At 36.4% G+C, this 16,222-nt stretch overlaps 1 long non-coding RNA gene and 1 pseudogene across 2 annotated transcripts; both read right to left on the reverse strand.

The window, feature by feature from the left end:
• Positions 1–1,642: 1,642 nt before the first annotated feature.
• Positions 1,643–2,860, reverse strand: LOC141046267 (uncharacterized). The gene is made up of 3 exons (XR_012219064.2): positions 2,590–2,860; positions 2,148–2,287; positions 1,643–2,019 (listed from the first exon to the last, which is right to left on the reverse strand). It is a non-coding gene; the product is annotated as an uncharacterized LOC141046267 (long non-coding RNA).
• Positions 2,861–6,255: 3,395 nt separating this feature from the next.
• Positions 6,256–11,665, reverse strand: LOC112277453 (serine/threonine-protein kinase 12-like; annotated as a pseudogene). The gene is made up of 13 exons (XR_016505645.1): positions 11,361–11,665; positions 10,811–10,905; positions 9,571–10,088; positions 9,302–9,337; positions 9,055–9,153; positions 8,628–8,713; positions 8,249–8,364; positions 7,896–7,975; positions 7,695–7,754; positions 7,300–7,445; positions 6,983–7,080; positions 6,681–6,802; positions 6,256–6,544 (listed from the first exon to the last, which is right to left on the reverse strand). The product of XR_016505645.1 is annotated as a serine/threonine-protein kinase 12-like (transcript).
• Positions 11,666–16,222: the final 4,557 nt, after the last annotated feature.

Here is a 16,222-nt window from a genome sequence, read left to right on the forward strand (position 1 = left end):
TGTGCTCTTTGAATGGCATTCACAACAACATCAACACACAACACATGATCTTTGGAACCAATATACAGCCATCTCTAAGACAATTGACTTGAGAATGTTAAATTGTTTGAATGTATGGTGAATAACAGTTGTTGAAATTATTGGTATTCTTCATAAAGAAAATAAAAAATCAAGCACTGTAGAGGGCTTAACAATGAAAGCAAACACTGCTAAAGTCAAAGGATTATCCTCTTTTTCCAAATGTTTTTGCAAAGTCTCCTCTTTTTTCTTTTTTTTTTTTCTTTTTTTAGTTTGCAAGAGCAATAATGTTTGCCCGATTGTTCACTCAATTCAACTCAATAACTGTGAATCTGGAAACTTGACTACAAGCTTGGAATTAATGAAACACATAAATTTGATCTTGACAAGCTAGCCATCAGTTTGATAAATCAAAGCAATATGTGGACATGATCAATGAGCTTTGTTTTTCATAATCACTAAAAGTAGTTTTTACAAGTAGAATTTTGGATCCAAACAAACTTTTTTTTTTTTTTTTTTTTTTTTTTTTTTTTAAATCTTTTACAGAAAATGTTTGAAGTGACAAACTCATGATACAATCAATGAGAACAAACTTACAAGATTGTGGCTGTTTTGGATATGAACATATTACAACAAGCATCAAGATTTTTTTTTGATTGAAACCCAACCTTTGACATCAAATTTGATATGTTTCGGATAGCAAAAAAATATCACTTTTGCATGAATGGAATGGAAAAGATGCATGGGGTCCCAAATGGTGGTTTCACCTTAAACACATATGAAAAACAATGTGCACACACATACCACACATTGATCAAAGGGACAATGGGCTTGGAATCTCCCCCATTGTCCACAAACCTCTCGAAGAAAGACACACAATTTCCGCTCATTCATCTGCACGTTGGCGCACACCAAACCCTACTTCCGAGAAAACTATTCATCTACTTGGATGATGAAAAAGGAGCAGGGTTGCTGCCGAGTGTTTTATCTCTACATGTACATTTGTTTGTGTCTGTACATATCTCTACATGTACATGGAGAAATAATAAAATAATAATAAAAAAAATGCAAAAAAAAAAGTGATAAAAGAGAGAGAGATTGATGGAGGACAACTTAATGGGAAGAAAAAAGATACGTAGGTTATGACACTTTTAAACTATCAGAGAATGACAAACAATTGCATCAAATTGTTTGATGTTCTGAATTCCAATTCTAAGGTTTTGGTCTTGATTGGTGGAAAATGACACATGGATAGGATTCTTTTTTGCTGCAGTAAGAATAAAAGTGAAACAATTGTATAGTGCATAATTGAAGATGGAGCAAAGATTTGCTTAGAATTGGGATGATTTGTTATTTTGATTTACCTACTTCGACTGTTTTAATTTTCTTTTGATTCTATCGTATAAAAAGAATGCAAATACAAACAGCAAAAGGTTTACAATCCTGAGGAGGCAATGTTCAAATGAATTAATTTTATGCATTGCAATTCATGGTAGACTCTGGGGCAAGTTGATTAAAAAGAAAATGCAATCAGCATTGGAAACAAAAAATGAGATCCAAAACTTCAAAATTTAATTGAAATAAGTATAGTATTTATGAAAGATTGGAATTTGGTCATGAAATATCACATTTCAAGCTTTTAATCCAGATTGAATGTCCATTTTATTATGTTTTAGCATATATATATATATATATATATATATACACATACACACAAGTGGTTAAACCCATTGGTTTTGCCAATGTGAAGTACGTTTTTGGCATGAAATGTTTCAAATGAGTCAAATGACACATCCAGCAATTTCTTTCTTAAAACTTTTCTATGTTTGTTGTGCTTCAAAAAACTCATAAGAAAGATGCTTAGGTTATTTGTCACCTGGATGGCTTTGATAGACTATGTTATTGTTTCTGCTCATAATGCAACTGACTGGTCTTTGAGTTTATCCACCAATCAAACTTCAAGATTATTATTGACTAATTGAAGGTGCTTAACTACAGGATCTGAAAAGAACAGCATTATGCTAAAGTTATATGTATATATAATATTTTGTTTTATTGAAAAGAAGGGATCCTATAGACAAGTAAATACACCATAAAATTGTTTAATATTATTTTTAGGTAGTACACACCTTTGTTGTTTATGCATTGATTTACAAAATTACACTTTTTTTTGATGGTTTGAAAAACTTCCAACTTATCCTTATAAATTGATTCAGTTTTAAATGCAATTGGAAACATTTTTGAATATATTTGAAGCTTAATCAATTACCTACATGAAACATATCTCTAGGTTTTTTATTAGCTTGAATAGGACAATTAATTTTTTTTATGTATTTTAAATTTATGGAGAGTTTTTTTATTTTTTTTATTTTCTATTTTTATATTTATAGATTTAATTCAGTCTTTGACTATTTTACAAAATAAAACTACTACTTCTAATTTTAAGAGTTTTAATGATTTGGAAGCAAAATTTTGGATAAATTAGTGTTGATAAAGAAGTTTATATTTTAATATTTTATCTTTGTGAAAGAAACAAGGAATTATATATATAGAGAGTTGATAAAGTCACACCCCTTTTGTCATTTCATGATTGATTTTGCCCATTTCTTGTATTTGTCTCCCATTTCTAGTTCTTATTTCCATTCCCCTACCTCTTTCTATGCCCCTCATTTGAAATCTTTATGCCTCCATTTTTATCCTCTATTTCCAATCCCATGTCTCTATTCTCTTCCTTCATTCCTTGTCTCATATCCCTGTTTTCATCCCAAATTTATTGTGTCGACTACTCACTATCTTTTTTGAGTCCAATATCAATATTTGCATAGGGAGATATTTGAATACTACTAAGATTACTTGGATATTTTTGGTGTATGTTACATGAATTAGTGAGAAGTAAGGATTAGTTTCCCAATGATATGACCCTTTGAGGAGGTCTTACAAAGAATCACTAAGTATTATATAATAAGCTAGTTGTCATGAATTCTGAGTCCCGCTACTAATTTTTGGTGGTAGACAACTAGAAAAGATGGTTGGTCTTGTGTCAATATGCATAGCATTGCAACAAGTCCTAATAGCTAGTAATTATTTTTGATGGGAGGCAATAACATTATTAATGTCAATCCATTCTATCATTTTTTGAAATGTGGAATAAAAAGGAGTGTTTGCCAAGATTGTTCAAGAATTTTTTTGGTCGACCATCACTATAACTACTACTGTACTTGATTTCTATTGGAAGCTGAGATCAAATTCTTGATAAATTGGAGGGGAAGAAGGATGCTCTTGGGCCAAAGAGTCATAACACCCCAAGTTGGAATGTGAAATAAAATTTGTCAATACATTATGATGCAGAGGATTTGGAAAAAAATTAAAGACAAAGTATGTTAGTTTATGTTAATTGCCTACAAAGAATATTGAGGGATAAGGAATGAGAGATAGGGAGAAATTCAAGACATGAGAGATGGAACAAGAGAAGAAAACAACGACATGAGACTGAGAACAAGGAATGGGAGACAAAGAACAATAGAAAAAAATGAGGAACAAGGGATCAAAAATGGGACTGGAAATGAAGGATGGATGGAATCAATAATGAGATGATAAGAGAGGGTGTGGCATTAAGAACTCATTATATATATTCTAATGTATTAAAATTAATCAAATACTATTTAAATTAATTAAATTTATATGATTTTTTTTCAAATTTTTTAGAACTTATAATCAAAATTAAACAATAGGATGTGAATTTTTTTATTTTTATTATATTAATATATATATATATATATATATATATAGAGAGAGAGAGAGAGAGAGAGAGACACAATTAAATAAAGAGAGTTTTAAGCCATTTAAAAGTGTCAAAAATCTTCAATCTTTGTATTATTGACATGTTCAAAAAAATCAAATTATTTTAAAATTTTGATGCTTTTATATTCTTTGAGTTTAAATACTTTCTAATTAAAATATTTACATTGACTCCTTGGTTTTCTTAATTTAGTAATGAATTATTTATTAGTGAAATTAAAAAATAAAAGTTCAAATATACAACCCTTAAAATCTAGTTCTTCAAAATACAAAGATTGAAGATTTCCATGTTGTTGTGACGTCCATGTTGATGGCAATAATACGTCACATTTAAGTATAAATAAATATATATATATATATATATATATATATATATTTGCAAATATCTCCAGAAATGTGAGAGAGTGTGAGTGTAGATATCTAGCTGTCTATCTTAACTGTCCAGCTAGCTACGTCTCCATCTAGGTGGTGCCCATGCTCTCCTTTTGGGCTTGGATCATCAAAAGAGAATAGCAACATCGGTGTGACGCAATTCCGCAGGAGCTGGAGTTATCGAAGTCTGTCGCATCGACAATTCCATGGGATTGATCCCACCAATGAGTCATCCTCTTAAGTGAGCTGTTGAACAGTTCGGGAAGCTGTCTGCAATCAGGATTAAACGCACGTCCTGTGCACTTTAAGGCGAAGGGTGCACTGCAATGCAAAGTTTGTGGGACCAGGTTGACACTAACCCCCCCCCCCCCCCTCGAGAACAGTGAGCTTGCCTCTATTTGCATTCCACAGGGAAAAAAGGTGTCCGAGGAGGCGATGGGGCCACTGCTTGTCTGCGTCTCTTGCGACGAAAGGTCATGAGACTGCAAGCCGTAGAGCATCCGTTTTCCTGCAGGGGTCCCATCGAAAAGCTTGTGACCAGAAACAACCCTGCAATCCAGATGCACGGCGTGGCTGATGGTCCGTGTTGTTAGTTCATCTTGCTATGACGCATCAATATTGAATCAGGAGGGTTCCTCGCTTAGATACTTCGTCTTTTTCTTTTCTTTTTTCACTTCTGGCGGTAACACAGCTTCTGAGTAATGTGGGGAACTGACAACCCCCATACTCCAGGTATCTGCTCCCGTACTCCTGGGGGAAGGGGGGCCTCAAAAATCACCTCCAAGATTGACCATGTTTTCTTGTAAATCCTCACACTTAACATGAGGACGAGCTAAAGGTCAACCATTGTATCAGACAGTTGGAAATTGTTGGAGGTTATTGCACGTTATCCTTGTTTCTGAGATAGACGATCCATACCACGACATTACCAACCTGGTCACCTGGATCACTCGCAAACGGAACGTGCAGCCATATCTTGCATACCATCCCGGGCTAATCAGCTTGTCAGGCGAGTTGTAGGTTGCCCCCTGCAGGGTTAGTTACAGTAACAAGAATGATCGATTGGGTGTATCGTGTTTAAGCACGGATGGGACCTGGATGGGGAGTGTTGCGAGGGTTGACTTGATCGGGATGGTTTGTACCAGCCACTGCGGTTCCAACCTCTCCAGGGACTTCACTTGTTGACTACAATTGGGTTGAGTGGCAATGATCATGACAGTTCAGTTAATGGACTTAATCATTGTGACTCACACGATAATATAAACTGCCATTGAGAAACTCCTGGCTGATCTGGAGTTTCACTTTGTTAAGGTCTAAATATTTATTGAAATATGTCATCACGTTCTGGTAAAGCCATCTCTTCCCATAATGCGAAACGAAAGACAGAATGTGGCGAACCCCCGCAAATAAACTCACTGTTTCTTATTCCCTAGGATGGGGGTTCTTTCCAAATATTTATATTGCGAGTAGAAAGTCGTTGCTCTCCAGAAGAAGAATGGTCCTTTTTATGTGTAAAGCTAACGTGGATAAAGTCCCCCAGGACTAGTTCTTGGGGACCTAGTTGGATCACCTAGTAGTATTGTTTTCTCTCAACGAACAAAAGCTCTTTCTTGTCCCCATCAACACATGGGTGATAATCCACATATTTATTATAGACACCAACTTCTGTACATGGACAGAGCTCTTGAACCTACTCCATGCTTTAATTCTGAAATTGTGAAATGAAGTTTTTCAAACCCATGAAAAAAAAAAAAAAAAAAAAAAAAAAAAGGGGAAAGAAAGAAAAACAAACATAAGACAGTCTCTAGATAAGAAGCTGCATAGCTGATTGTCGATTGGTCACATGTAGCGCTTCTCATTCTCGATTGTATTGGTCCCCATAACCGATCCACTCAAGCATGGCAAGGCGTGGTTGATTTCAATACAAAATCAAATTCCATGTTGAGTCCCTCTGAGGCCGGTGTCATTAAACGATGTAAAGTAATATACGATCCCTTTTCAAACAAGATCGCGAATTTGGGGCAATGTGAAGACGTACATGCAGGACACACTAGTCCCACCACAAAATAGGGAAAACATAGAACCTTAGGATTTATTACCATTGACCATGGATATTAAATTGGACGGTATGCGAGCGCACGCCTTTGTTTTTATAAGTTAATCATCTAGATCTCGAACAGCCTGCACATGAGCTTTACATTTAGATTAGGTTGCAAGTTTGCCGCGGATTACAGATGTAAGGTTTTTTAAGAAACCTGTTTCAGCCAGGGCGCTTTGGATCTGCGTCAGACGTGGGATAATCGTACAAAAACTTGGTCTCTTAGACGGTACTGCGTGCCAACATTCTTCAATCAAGCTGCAAGAGCAAAGCCGTCAGATGCTTAGGAACTGTGATGCCACGCAAACTTCAGTACTAATAAACTGAAAAACTTGAGATTCATGTAGAAGATGATAACATGGAGACAGGGGGAGGACTCGCAAGCTGCACGTACTTTTTCAGGTCATTTGGATAACGCCGAGAAAATTGTCTAAAAGGTGGTCGTTGGTCTTTAGCAAACGCCTTTGCAGCACCCTCAGGATCTAGATTATGGAATGGTGGACACCCCTCCATCATCTATGTGGCACCAATGCGGAAAACTAGAATTAGAGCGGGGAATAAGGTCGAACTGGAAGTTCGGCTTTAAAGTGGTTACACTGACATTATATGACTGTAGATACATGAGCCCTTCATACAGTAATCGAAAAGAAAAACAGCGAAAAAAGACAGCGAAGAAGTTTCAATTTTGTTATATACCTCTTGGACAATAAGAGCAAAGGAAAACACGTCCACACTTGTATCAATTTCTTCACCTCCAAAGGGATTGGCATAGAGCTCTGGAGCCATGTATCGACCTGCACAGATCACCACCGAGTGAATTATTAGGCGATGGTCCTCTGTAGACATCGACACAAGTCGTAGCGAAAATGCAATTGGATTGCCAGCGCTGTAGCTACATTTTGCGCTATGCATTTATCAGTATATGATCCCTGACCGGGCATGACAAAAACAGAACTACCAGTTACAAAAATCCTACTTGCTTCAGGTTTGGTGAAGAGCGATGGAGAGTTTACATGATGATCCTTTTGGTGGCTTTGTGCGGAGAGACTCAGTTGACCGGATACTACTATTGCTAGGAGTCCCAGGGGTGGAGTCTTGAACCGGAAGGCTTAGCCCAAAATCAGCAACCTTCAAACGCGTGGCGTCCCTCAATATGTTGCTGAAGCCCCCTACGGCACCGCTTCGCTTGTCAGAATCCATTTATTTATTTATTCATTTCTTTACCACAAAGAATGGAACACTGACTACAGAAAATTTCCCTATTGCTACTTTCATAACAAACAGCATTGACCATGTGAATGATTGGAACCATGTGTTCTGTTCCTTGCAAATGACTCCCTCCATCAACATTTATCTGCACAAACAGGAATTCGAACAAAGGTCCACCACTATGAGACATCAAACTCACCTGGGCTTGAGATTGCGGTGGATTACTGGAGGCTTGTTTTCATGCAGGTAGTTCATTCCCCTGTTTCGAGGAAATAAGGCAAAACAAAGTTTAATGTAGTACTTGTCAAAGAGACTAAAGAAATGCCCTACAGCATTCATTATAGCTACAGGTGTTTGAAAGTAGGGATAAACTATACATGCAAAAGAGTTGACAATGTACCTGGCAATATCCAGGGCATACGCAACAGCTCTTTCTGGATCCAACCGTTTTTTTTCTTTGAGATACTTGGCCAAGTCCATCTATCAAATTGAAGAACAGATTTTAAAATCACTGATAAAAATGTCTTACAACCTATCAGACAAATCTCCCAAAACCTAAGAGCTCTTTCTAAAGACTTAAAAGCCTTGTTATTTGTCCATTAATACTGGGCCAATGATACCTAGCCTGGAGACATAAGAGGAATGCCGAGAGCACTGATCAGCTTAACAGCATGCTTCCAAAACATATTTTTTTAACAGTTTCCACACACACTCTTTCCAGCAACGGCAGCAAGGATGCAATGAAAGTGCTACCTTTGGCAAAAATTCCGTGACAATCATCATTGGAGAGTTTTGAGTTACTCAAAAATTGCACCACATTTGGGTGTCTCAATCTTTGCAGCAGGTCAAGTTCAGCTCTAAATTCCACACTGCAGGATAAAACTAGCATTCAGTACGGAGGTCAAGTTTACAAAGTATACTTTTCATTGTATCAACTGGGTTTCCTTATTCTTGTAGTTCTATAAATGCTCCAGCTCAAAAATCGTACTAGCGCAAACCCTTCATCGTCACCTCCCTCTTTACATACCTCACAATTAATTATTTAACAACAGTGATGCCAAAACTTCCCAAGGCTACGGCTAGAGCGTAATGGAAATTGCGCACCTACATCAAATGAAATGGAAATTCTTACAATGCTTCTTCCGAGAAATCCAATTTTGACAGCACCTTCACAGCAACTACTGTTCCATGCCATATTGACACTCGATATTTGCTATTCTGAAACCAAAAGACATCAATACACCCTACAATCAAAATGCTAGCACAACAGTCCATCCGAACTACTAAAGAACAGCTGAAATCCACAGTAACTATCGAACTGTGTTCGTGAGTTACTCAAGTGAAAGGCTGTGTCCAATCCATATAGTTTAATACCTGGCTTCTAGATGCGCAATTATTTCTGCAAGCCTTAAGAATTCGTATGTTCGATAATTACAGTAGTTATTAACCATCAACAGTGAGACAAATAGTTGAGCACCTCGTTGTGCATAAGCCTAGATGCTAACTTTCTGAATTGTGTCTGAGGTCAACTTGGGGTACAATTAGAGCACGTAACTTACCGCAGGCATTTTGTACTTCGTTACATTGTCAATGAGTTGTGAAGGAATGATCTCGTACTCCGGTATAGCTTTCTGAGTAGCCACTCGCATGGACGAAGTCTACAACATAGTATCAACCTCGTCAGAACATAGTCTGACCAAAAGAAAATCATTCCAGTGTACAGAACAGATTACTACCACTAAATTGTGAGGTCTTCGTTGAAAAATAAGCGATGAAGCATTAAAGTTAAACCAGCTGTTTGCAAACCTCCTCATTGCCATAATGCTTGGCATCCGCCAATGGCTGTCACGCAAAGTCACCAACGAATACAAGGGATTAAAGAAGCGTTAGTTTCTGCAGGCTTCGCAAAAACTAACCAGCTCTAAGTGTAGAAAGTAGTAATTTGCATTACGAGCGATCTTCGGGCATTCCCAGTTGCTCGATGATAATTAAAGAGGAATTAATGACCTTCTCGAACAATTCAAAACTACTGGTGAGAAAAACACAGACAAAAAGCATAGAGAGAGAGATCATACTGTGCTGGCCCATCGATCAACACAATTGACGTCCGCACGCTTATCAATTAGGAACTGAACGACGTCTACATGGCCCTCACAGGCTGCCAAGTGCAAGGCTGTGCGATCATCAAAGTCAGCAGCATCTACGCTCAAGCCTCCTTGCAGCAAATGCTCAAGACCCTGAATATCCCCTTTACAAGCACAGTAGAGAAGCCCAGCCACTTGTTCCAGGTCCTTGGGGAATTCCCCAGGAATGTGTTTCACTCGTTCATTCCCAATTTTATCTTCAGGTGCCAGTGACGACGATCTTCCGAAAGTGATTCTTCCTCCTACCATAGCCTTGGGTTCCCCCATTTCGAAGTATGTTTTGATAATCCTCGCAGACCTTTCTTAGACGACAACCTCCCTGCCAAAATGGTGAAATTCCCAAGCTCTGCAACTAGATATCAAGTCGATTCCTTCAGAGCCAGCTATGTCAATCCTTCGTTACTCTGACTCAGACAATTGTGCAAGATTGGATATTAACAGATAATGCCCTGCATTATAAAAAATGGCTTCTGCTCAGTGCCGATGTAATACGACACACCACAAAAAAACCACACAAGACCTCAATTCAGACCAGTAATGAAAGGAGATGGTAATGACTGTTTTCGGCCGGGGCAGGGAAGGACTACACTTGTGTGGTGGTCAGAAATGAAAGAAGGACTTTTATACCAATTATAATTACTGCTGATAAGCCTCCAAGCCAAACTAATATTCTCGCTTCACACCCAACTTTGTAAGTCGAGCGAAAATGGACGAATTTGAATTACGACGTAAGAGGCTACATCCTTACGCATATCTAAGAAATTGCGTTTATAAGCAGAAACATAAAAATAAAAGTAAAAAGGTTTTAGGTTTACTGCATGAAAGGAAAAACGCCTTCGATCGCAAATCGATGCCTGGACCCTAATCGCGTCGAATCTATACCATCACCTCTGATCCTCCATGCAAAAACGTTTTCAGATCATATGACCTTTAATTTCTTAGGGCTGTGGCCACCTCTTCCACCAAGGTTGTACCGATAAACTGACGACTATCGACTATAGGTTACCAATTTATGTCATTCCATCCACAAGAGAGGTCTAAAGAACCTACCGTCATCCTCATATTTCCAGCTCTCTATCTCAAGCTCCAAAATCTGTCTCACACAGCTCCACTAAAAAAATAAAAATAAAAACAAATCTCGCACCGACAATTCCAAGGAAATGAAACTCACCTCTTCACACTTGTTTCAACTCTCAAAGCCGCCAATGCACCATCGCCCTGTCACTGAAAGCCTATTCTCCAGCAGCTACACCGCTCCACGACCCCCTAAGAGATCGAAATCCAACAGCCGTCAAACCCAGTCGGCCCCAACCCAAACCATATATACCACACCAGCGTCCTCACAACAACAAAAACAATCCAATCGCACAAAGTGCACTAAACGGAAACACGCTTTTTCTCCCACTACTCCCCAAATCCGCGTAGCATCTCAGGATCTATGCCCAAACCACAACCGAACGTCAAAGCCTGTGGACTCGAGCATCCTCCAGTCGTGACAGTGCTAATACACTAAGCCCGCACAAAAAACCTCGGAAAACTCTGGAGAATCTAATATTTACACGCCACCTGGTGACCAAGCGCGGTACAGTGAGGTTCTGGCAACAGCCTATCGACAACTCTCGGTAAGCAAGCAAAAGCACGGCGGCGAAGTTGACTATCGTCATACTCGTCCCCTCAAAAACGTCGGAACATGTCAGGGTTGGCGTCTCAGAAACCAATACCAAAACAACAGCAATAACAACTCACTGCAGGACTGTTCCGTCCGCCGGGCTTGTACTGCACGGATTGACCTACGCAAGCATCTGCCACGCCGCAACCAAACCATTTCCGAGGGGAATTGTTGAATCCGCCCGGAGACTCGTGACCCATCGATCACTCTCTCCCTGGCCCCACTCCGGTCTGCGCCAGATCACCGACACACCGTAGCTAGCTGATCGAGGAACCCACGTCGTCTTGCTCCAGGCACCTCCAGAATATCCTTCTCGCCTGTGCTTTGCTTCTCTTTACCAGAGCAGTTTCAGCGGGGTGGTTGTGTTCTTCTCGGCACTCCGTCTCCCCAGTCTCCGAGTCTAGATCTCGGTGCCTACATTGACCCAATCAATACCGCATCTAGGCATATATATACATACATTCACACATATATTCATTCATTCTCTCTCTCTCACACTCATATATCTATATCATATACATTTATTTATAGATATATGTATATATATATATATATATATACAGATATACACACTTATTTACAAGTAATGATTTAAAATGGCCGACAGAGCATGGGGCATGGTGTAGACAAGAACACATGGTGGAATGGGTGAGGGAGATGCTCCAGTGCCTGTCGTATCCTCCTGATCCAAGGTCCTCCAGTCGTTGCCCCTTCTTTCTTTCCTTTTGGAACTAGTAAGTTACCTTTTAGTGTTTAGTAGTTCTTATCTAGTAATACATTTTCCTGTTTTACATTGTGTTTAAACACTGTTTATATATTGTCGAGGAGGGCACAATCGAAAGGGTTGTGACTCTTAAACAATGTGCGACTCTGTGATACCATGATTTGTTTATGATAATTGTTGTTTTCTAATATTCATGTTTAATTAAAGTGTTGCCCAACATTGGTTCTCCTCCAAGTATGGACAAGCTTTAGCCTAGACAAAGCTTTTGTAAATAGGTTAGCCCTCATTTTTGATGTTGGACAATAGTTGAATTCTATTTTCTTGTGAGTTGCTAGTTGACAAGTGAAGTAGTAACAAACGGCTATGTATTTTGTGTGGGAGTGAAATTTTGTGGTATTAACTAAAACAAAGATGGACTGATTGCCACACCAAATGAGAGTGGTGCTATTTAGGATTTCAATTTGATATAAATCATGTAGCAAATGTTGGAGCCAAATGGCTTTGGAAGCCACTGTAGCCATGGCTATATATATATATATATATAGCTTTGGTGTTCGAAAGAACACTAAATCTTTGGCAAGTAGAACACCAATTAACAATGCCTTAAGCCAAGAGAAATGCATAGCTTGAAGTTGAATGACATTTGTCTATTTTGCTAGCCTAATTGGCATTATTGAAGTTGAAGAAAAGATAAACTGATTGTGTTGTACAACTATACTCTAGTATATATCTGAGTGTATTGTAGATATAATAGAAGATATGCTTGTAAGTTTAGACATATTTTGGGCCAAGATTGTGCATATATTAAGATAAAATACTAATTGCAAAGGTTAGATTTGGTTAAATATAGATATTGATCTAATTAAAAGAGCCAACTATGTTGGCAAATGAAAAGAGGGTTTATGAGTCAAAGTTGTTGTTGGTTTGCATAAAATATTCAGTAGCAAAGAGACACATTTTAAAGGCAACGGAAGTGGACATGGATCAAGTATCAATAAATCCAAATTTGACTAATTTTTTTTAAAGTAGAGATTCTAGGTATTTCAAAGTACAATGAATATTGTGGATGACTTATATGTTGAAGATGTGATAAACTTTGCTTAAGTCAGAGAATAGAAATTTAGAATAAAGTTGATTTTTAATTGATTGGAGAAGCATGAGGCTATTGTTAACAATCATAGTATCATTAATATAGAAGGTTAATATAACATAGTCATGGTTATAATATATATAGTATATATTGTGATTGGCAATAGAATTAACAAAGCGAAGAGTAACAAGCATGAAGTTGATAACTTTGAATTACTCTTAAGAATATTGCTTCAATATGTAGAGGATTTTTAGAAGGCAACATATTAAGTTGGGACATAGAAGAGTAACAATATTTGGAATTTGTATATGGATTTCTTTGTGAAATAAGTCATTGAAGAAAATAATTTTAATATTCTTTTGATAGATATGGAAGTTAAATTGAATTGTAAAAGCTAAGATTAGCCAAATGGATTGAATGCAAACAATAAAAGACAAGGTTTTGATGTAATCGAGCCCTGGAATGTAGTTGAAGTTGCAAGCAATAAAATGCTCTTTCAATTGGTTTATGTAGCCAAAGCTTTTTAATTTGTTTTTAAACACCTACTTATAGGTGATCAGACATTGATTAATATATAAAGTGGTACATATTTTATGTCCATTAGCAACATAAAAATTGAGTTCTTTGACAATGTCATGTTGCCATTGATGAGCTTTTGGAGAATTAACAATTTCATGATATGTATTAGATTCTAAAGGCACATTTTTTAGAGTAAAAAAAAGTACTATTGAAAAGTTTTCTGTTTGTATAAGAAAGCACAAAGCTTCTTATTATCGAGATCATTATGGCTTATATATGTCTTAGTTAGTTTCTATCCTTTCTTTTGTACTTATTTGTACTAAGTTATTATTCAATTTCTTGACTTACAGCTATTAGTCTATCTTCCTTTGAACTTATATAACTTAATGTAAAATCATTAAAATTATTTTAAAACTTTTAAAATAGATTAAATAAATCATTTCTTGTTAATTTTTTAATTTTCAAAGTAATTAATGACTTAAATCATCTGTAGCAAGTAAATCCTATAATTTCACTTTTTGATCATTATTACTTCTTCATAGTCTTATTGTAACAGGGTATAGATAAGATATTTGTATTATTGATACATAAGAATAGATAGTTAGAACGATCTTTGAGAAGTTATAGAAGTTTTTAGAATTGAGGTTAGATTAGTAGACTAGGTAGAATCCACCTTGAAACATTCTAAAAAGAATTTAAGGCAATTATCTAAGTAGGGCCTATTATAGAACCTTCTAAAAAAGGCTTAAGGTAGTTATCTAGGTGGGGCCTAGTATAGAACCTGCAAAAAAGAATTTAAAGTATTTATCTAAATATGATCTATCATCTAAAAATATTCTAAAAAATCCAAGGTAGTAGAACAAAGTATAAACATGACTAGTAAGGCCTTTTTGGAACATCTAGTTAGATATAGCTTTGGATCCTTTCTCTTAATACAATTAGATTTTCTATCTTCTTGTTTTTTTTTTTAATTTTATTTTGCTTTAATTTGGTTGCTCAGTTTTGTCTTCCGTGCCTTATTCTGTTTGATTTTGTCCTAGTCTAGTTTGTCCTATCTTATGATGAGATTTTATATTGCTATAAATTAAAAGGAATTTGAATATTTGAGATAGACCGCTTTTGTTTTATTGGTATCAAAGTGAGTCTTAGATTGTTCTTTGGTAGTGTATCAATAGTCATCATCTAGTCCAAGGTCAATTATTGTGGTTACATTGAATATTATTTTGAGGCTACCATGAGCTATTCTTAAAAAGTTAATTGGGAGATAAGAAGACATTACAATAATGGAGTCCAGTATAGAAGTTATAATATGGAAGATATGATGAAGCAATCCTAGATGGAGGCTCAAATATAATACTTTTTAGGCCAGATAGCTTCTTTGCAAGAACAAATAGAAGCCTCAAAGATAAGGTAGTCGACATCTCCTAGGTTGAAATTAAGTAAGCGTAGTATATACTTTAGGACTTCAAGATAAGCAAATGTATATCAATGGCTCTTCAACATGCGACATTATCTCCAACTATCTAGGACAAATACCACTGAAAAAATTATGTATGCAACCAACTATTTGAAAGATGCGGCGACCATTTGGGGGCAACATTGAGTTCAAAGTTATGGAACTCTAGGTGGATTTTGTGATTGGGAAGACTTTAAGAAGAAGTTTAGGAATCAATTTTGATCCATCAATGCATAGAAGGTAGCATGCAATCAGTTGACAAATCTTACATAATTTAGATCAATGGAAGATTATGACTCACAATTCAAGTCCTTATGTCTTTAAATTATCAATATTTTGGAGTTGAAGATGATGTATCAATTCCTACAAGATTTGAAACCTAAGATTGAATGAGTTTCAAGTACATGAATTGGAAGAAGATGCATAAATTTGACAAATTTGTATTAAAAGAAAAGTGAAAAAATAAAAATAAAATAGTATGTAGATTAAAAAGAAACTGAAATAGCTATTGCAAAAAGACAAGGAAACTCAAGACTCTTGAATTTAGATTAGAAACAAGAAAAGAATTGACAAGAGTGAAGAATGCTTCACTCTTACCTCTATATGTATTATCTATCTAAGATCTATGTAGTAATATTCTATAGGATCTCCAAAAATGTATGGACTTTGTATGACATGTATCTTGACTTGCAAAGCAAGTTTTTTATATGGCCACCATATAGTTAGCTTTATTTGTAAGCTACCAACATATGTGGTACATATGTAGCTTATTGACTAAATTTCTAACCTACCAATCAACTACAAACATATGTAAAGTAAAAGTAGCATCTAAAAAGCTTTTAGAAAGCTTTTTTAGAAGATATTATGAAATTAATCTATTTTTATCTAATTCTATCTACCTAAATAATAATTTTAGTAGATATATATTTGTGATATTATCCTCTTTTCTAGACATGAGTTCCACAAGGAGTAGTGATCATATATTGAGGAAGTCTAAAATTCAATGAATTATATTTGCTACATATTTTGATCATTGTTTCCTTCAAAGATAGTTGATAGGTCTTTTTAGCCATTAATAATGTCCTATTCTAGGGCAAAAAGACCACCCTATGATTTGATCATTCT

The sequence above is a fragment of the Physcomitrium patens genome, chromosome 1 (genome assembly GCF_059467195.1).
Source record: "Physcomitrium patens ecotype Gransden chromosome 1, ASM5946719v1, whole genome shotgun sequence".
Classification (NCBI taxonomy): Eukaryota; Viridiplantae; Streptophyta; class Bryopsida; order Funariales; family Funariaceae; genus Physcomitrium; species Physcomitrium patens.